The sequence below is a fragment of the Cornus florida genome, unplaced genomic scaffold (genome assembly GCF_030987335.1).
Source record: "Cornus florida cultivar Cherokee Brave unplaced genomic scaffold, ASM3098733v1 CherokeeBrave_3.0.0_Hap2_Chr05, whole genome shotgun sequence".
Taxonomy (NCBI): Eukaryota; Viridiplantae; Streptophyta; class Magnoliopsida; order Cornales; family Cornaceae; genus Cornus; species Cornus florida.
This window is the reverse complement of record NW_026775575.1, coordinates 34,448,375-34,454,893: the sequence shown is the minus strand read 5'-3', so window position 1 is coordinate 34,454,893 and position 6,519 is coordinate 34,448,375.

The window sequence follows — 6,519 nt, the reverse complement described above, 5'->3', positions numbered from 1 at the left end:
CCCCCCCCCCCCTTGTAAAAAGCAATCCTTATATAGGTAGGTCAAATGACACCCAAAATGAGCTGGGGTCCTGCACACAATATTCCCCAATGATTGGATAAAGGACAACTTTCAATGAGCTGGAAATTTAACTTTTTTCGCACTAGAGGAAGTTCGATTGATCGAACCTTGGACTTGGATCTATCGAACATGGCTGAGATCCATCGAACTTAGGCTGGATCGATCCAACTAGTTGAGCTTTTTGGGAAAAGACAAATCCAAGATATTTTGAAGATATTTTTGGGAAAAGGACAAAAGTGGTTGGTAGGGTGGTACAACTAGATACGATCAATCATTTGGATAAGGACAAAGCAGTTCGATCGATCAAAGAATGATGTTGGATCAATCAAACTTTTGAGATCTCTGAAAATGTCATCATGGCTCTGATCCATCTTGAAGTGCTGAGATCAATCATGTTGGATCGATCGAACTTTGATCTGAGATCGATCGAAGATGTTGATTTCCACCTTTTTCTTCCTTTTGCTTCCACTTGGCTCATTTCTTTGTTTAATCCCAGAATTGCTTCAATTAAGCTCTTATTTGGCAGAGTTAGCTTATTTTCGGGATAAGTGCCTGAAAATGGAAATAATACGAAATCAATCTAAAATGGTAAAGTAAGATAGATAAAGGTATTAGAATGCCTAAGCTTAAGGGGTTTAAATACGCACTTTTCAGCGCTCATCATGAAGCACTAGGACTAATAAAGCCCTTGGCTTTCAAATCATCCAACTGACCTTTCAACTCATCTAACTCTGCTGGTGCCATACGATACAGTGCTATAGAGATGGGTGCTTTACCGAGAATGACATTAATGGCAAAAATAACTTCTTTTAAAGGAGGTAACTCTGTTAGTTCCTCTAGAAAGACATCAACAAAATCCTCATTAACTGCTGGAAGAACAAGGCCCAAACTCATATCCTCGTTAATCAGTAAACTAACCAAGTAGGACATGTAGCGACTCTAGTCACCAATGCTGAAAACCATCACCGGGTGAGAATCGTTCCGATCTCCCACAAAATGGAAATAATTTCCCTTAGGAGTGCAAACGGACACCCTCCCGCGGAAACAAGCGATCGTAGCCTGAAAGAATGATAATCAATCCATCCCGAGAATAATGTCAAAGCCCATTATATTGAGAACAACAAAATCGAACTCTAGGTCCGCCCAGCTATCTCCGTAGCGTAACCCCGATAAACACTATCCAAAGATACTGGACCCCTAACAAGCATGTCAACACAGATAAAACTGTCCAGAAGTGTGACCTCCAGACCCAATGAATGTGCAAATGATGCAAAAATGAAAGAATGTGATGCACACGTATCAACAAGAACTCATGCCCAAGAACTGAAAACTGGAAAGATACCTCGAACTGAAGAGGTTCCTGTGGAAACATCTGCCTATGGAAAAGTGTAGACTCATCCCTGAGCTCCTGAGCCCTGTTGTGAACTGCCATGATAGCTTGACTGATGTGTAGAAGCAGTAGGTGTAGAGCCCCTGGCTGGATAAGTGCCAACTGGCGCCACTGGCTGTGGTGCTTGAGGAACTCTAAAACCGAATTGAACCACTGCAAACTATACTGGTACTATCTATGAATTTGTGCCAATATGTGACTTATTCAACAACTTTAGACAATCTTTCTTAAGATGACCTGGTTGCCTGCAATAGAAGAAAGCTCCATGCCTTGCTCTCGTAGAATCTGATGTCTAACTGGCTTATGGTCGAAGCTGTGGGCAGCGAGGCTTGATATGCCCTGACTGCTAACAATGGTGATAAACCACACCTCAGGCTGATCCAGAAGATACCGGGACTGTGGGTGCAGAACGAATCTGCTGTGGTGCCCCCTGTGAGTGCGCACTGTTCCCTACCTTGGCCTTCTTCCACTGACTCCTGGAAGATGACGGAGTGTCTCCGCGAGGCTGCTTATGTGAACCCCCGATCTGTAACTGATCCGGATCCTCTGCTTCAACTAGCATAGCCTTCTGGACCACCTCTCGGTAAGTCCTCAAATCAAGAAGTGAGACCCATGGCCTGATGTCAAGATGTAGCCCATCCTGAAACTTCATTGCCCTGACCTCATCTATCGCCACCATATCCTCGACATAACTAGAGAGAGAAATAAATTGTGTCTCATACTCAATGACACTTATAGTGCCCTGATAAAGACCTGTGAACTGTATCCTCATCTCCTGCCTCATAGCCCTAGGAAAGAAGCACTCGAAGAATAAATCTCTGAACTCATTCCAAGTCATCAACTCAACATTGTGGATATTGGTCATAGACCTCCACCAGATATCTGCATCTCCCATGAACATAGAGGCAATCAAAGAAATCCTCAACCTATCCATGGGTACTGCCATAATGTCCAACTTATGAACCATAAGGTCCAACTAAGCCTCTAAGACTAGCGGATCTAAACTTCCCACAAATGGATCAATCTTAAACCTCTGTAGTTGCATAAAGTAGTCCATTGCCTCATTGACTATCGGTGCCGATTGCAAAATCTGTATCCCTGCCTCCTGCCTGTGCATCAATTCCTGTAGGGATTTAGCGATCCCCTGATTAATTCCTTGAGCCACCCGCTCCTCGTAAGTCAGTGCCCGCAGCAAATTAACATCCACGCCACGAACTAGAATCCTGGGCCTCCCCGGACCCCTCATAAACCCGGTGTCGTCCACCTGCTCCTCAATACCCTGACGTGAAGACTCTCCACACGTGACAACGATGATACTAAATGTACGAAAGGGAAAAAGTCAACAATAACACAAGCTATTATGACCGAATGCAACTCACAATATGAAAGCACGAAACACAAAGCAAGACAAGGTATGCAACATACGGTCATGCTAAAGTAATCAAAGAAAGCCCTTTAAACGGTTAAGCACTTAAGCAACTAAGCATACATGTCAAACAATGATGCTTTTAAACACATAAGCATATAAACATAGAGACGTGTCATAATACCAAGCGTGTTATCAAGAAACACGTAAACATGTTACAACACCAAAACATGTTATCAAAGGCACGTGAATATATCAAAGTAGATCAATAAAAGCAATATATGCACTTAAAACCCATCATCCAAGGTATTCAAACCTAGGAGCTCTGATACCACTTGTGACGGCCCAAGTCTTTACAACCCGGTGTGTCAGTGATGACCCAGAAATTAACCTGGTAACAAATCCGAAATGCGGAAGCAAAACAAGTGAAATAGTCAGTAAAGTAGGTGCAACCCCTAACTCTCGGTTTGAACTTCGACAAGTCACGGAACTGAAAGAATTAACCAGAATCAGAAATAAAATAAAGGAGTCAATTAGTACCTTAGGGTACCAATGACGGCCAATGAACAAGATCTAGTTCAAATGAGATCACGTACGTCATTTGGTGGCTTAGACAAGGTCAATGAAGTCGAATGGGAACAACCAATTGGTATAAGCCTGAAGGGGCAACAACCAAACAAGACCTACAAGACCGCTCCATTTCGGTCTGTTGAAATGGAGCTTCGGTCGGCCAAAGTGAGCCAAGAAATGAGCCTTTATTTCGGTCAGCCGAAATAACAAACCGGTCGACCGGTTATGGCTTGAAATGAACTTTGTCTACTGGAATTTTTACTGTTCATTTAATTTTCAGTCGGCCAAAATGATGCTTTGGTGGACCGAAACACCTTGAATTTCTACAGAAAGTTCTGCAGAAATAGAAAATGCTGAAGGGCTTCAAAAAGCCTCATTTGAATCCGCATGGCATGTTCAATTTGGATTTTTAATGCAATTATGTGACGAAATGAGCATGCACATAAGTGTAATATGGTATTTTAAACATGCTACTGTGACCTACGGCCTCATTAGGTTTCATTTACAAAATTTCACATGCTAAACCTCCAAAGTTGGTTAAATTACAATTTTAATGCAAAACATGGTGCTAAATAGATACAAGCGATAATGTGAACATGCTTGGCCATTGGCCTTATTACATACAAGATAAGAGTATCAAAATTAACACTTAAGTACACATTACATGTGTTTAAAGCTACATTAGCTTCTAAAAATACCATACATCTATGGTCTACCAAAATATAATATTAAAAGTAAATCATGCTAAACACTTGCATGACAATATACAAAAATGCTTCAAATTGCTCATATGCCCCTAAGGATGATGAGCATCCAAGAACATAGTCTCTTTACCTATAAAATAACCCAAACCACTAGGGTGAGTAATCAAGTTACTCGTAGGAAGAAACATATGCGTGCGTATACCCTAAAGTTTCAATATCATTGCAAGATCAATATAGATGAATACAAGGGATTATTCCACTTAACGTCTATATTCAAGGTGTTATAAAAGATCATCTTAAGCTAACTTAAATGATTCATCACATCACAATATATATATCAATGTACTTAACAACATCAAACCACTAATAACTAATATTACAAGTCACAATTAAGCATTGGTTGTCAACTTGGAATTGAATGCGAAATCAAATAGTAAAAAACTTGGACATCAAATCCCGGAGTAAACCAAGACCTAAACTGTTATTTCGGGCACTAACCCGCTGGGAATACCACCATAGTGCACACTATAAAATGGGGAGAACTCGTACTTCCCGCACTAGAGCCAAACTCTAACCATGTCTTTGTAACAATGTCCCATGATCGGTTGATCAACTATACATCAACCTTCGCAATAGCACGAATCATTGTAAAATAGGGCTATTGGTCGGGTAAGTCGAACCACTGGGACTGCGCTAGTTTAAGGCAACCTAAGCGTCTAGAATCGTTTTAGAATGATAAGGGGGAATAGGGTGTTTGCTTGGTTTGTCACTAAAGCTATGAAATTAAGATGCATAAAATAGAACTTGTAAGAATTTAAAAGAGATAAAATGTCGGTAAAAGAGACTAGGGAAGTAACTTCACCACCTACAATATAAACATGCTAGAATATGATTCATTCGGGGAAAAACAACATAAATATGTGGCTATGATAAGTAGTTACTCATGGTTACTACATTACCTTCAAAGGATTCATGGAATCAATAGGCAAGAACAATTTATCAAAGATTTTACATGCTCAATTACCTAAACTAAAGTGTAATTTAAGACATGTTCACTAAGCTAGAAATTGTCAAACCATCAATCAGATGATAAGAGCACATGAAGCTAAGAATTAAGAATAAGCCATCAAAGGAAGAACCTAAGCTATGGCCTATCAAATCTCTCAACAACATGCCATTAAAACCATTCCAAAAATCTCATCTTCATTGTCACCATGAAAATGTAAACCATACAACCATGAAAACATACATTCTAAGACAAGAAAGTAGGTCCAACATGATCATTAAATCAAAATCAATTCATTACATCAAGTAAGAGTTCTAGATTATGGAATCACCACAAAAATACATTATTTTTCCCAAACTAGAATCAAAAGTAAAGCATGCTTACAATGAGGGGTTCCATTACCTCCCTAGAGGAGGAGTTAGTTACACATGGGAGCCTTAGAATGAAGAAGAACCATGGATCCTCCTTCCATTTTCGAGCTCCCCTTTCTTGCTCCAAGAACTCTCCTTCCTCTGCTCTCTTCTCTCTCCTCTAATCTTGTAGAATGAAGCTCTCCCTTATTGTGTGGCTCATATCCCTCTTATCTACCACCAAAAGGCCACCAACCAACATCTCCAACCACTTCATTAAAGAGGAAAGCAAAATGAAGAAACCAAGGTGCAAGTGGGCTGAAATGAGCCATTTCCGAAGGGCATTCTGCCCAACATTCGAGCACTCTAAGCAAGGCCTCGAGCACTCGAATTTAGTGTAAAAAGCTCCATGCTTCACTTGCTCCGCCCAGACCTACTTTGGTTAAACAGCCATACCTTTGCGCTCCGAACTCCGAATGATGAACCGTTTGAAGATTTAGAAAGCTAATTCAGAGCTCTAAATATTTCATGTTTTGGTGGAGATCCAATTCTCAAGGATGGTTGGTTGAAAATGAAGATCAAGGCAGAATTTCATTGCTGCCAGGCAGTTCTGCGTGCCTCTGGTAACAAGGCCATAACTCTCTGCTCCGAGCTCCGAATGACAAACCGTTTGAAGATTTGGAAAGCTGATTCAGAGCTCTAAATCTTTCATGTTATGAGGCAAGTCCAGTTCTCGATTTTGGAAGGTCAAAATGGTGAGCAAAATCCAGGTTCTACTGCTGCCAGAATTCAGCATTGGCACCTTTTGTTGCTCAAGATTCCACAAGGCCTTATTCTTGTTCCATTTTGGCCAATGAACCTGAAAATGCATAAAAACATAGAAATGAAGATAATCTACATAAATTAACATACAATGGACTTTACTAATGCAATTTAGGGCGCTTGAATATACAATATTCGGCGCTTATCATCCCAAGAGAATCCAAAATCATAATTAAGTTCAAATCTTACATACAATAATTAAGGCATGTAAACCACCTTCCATGCACAAGTAATTTGAAACCACATAAACT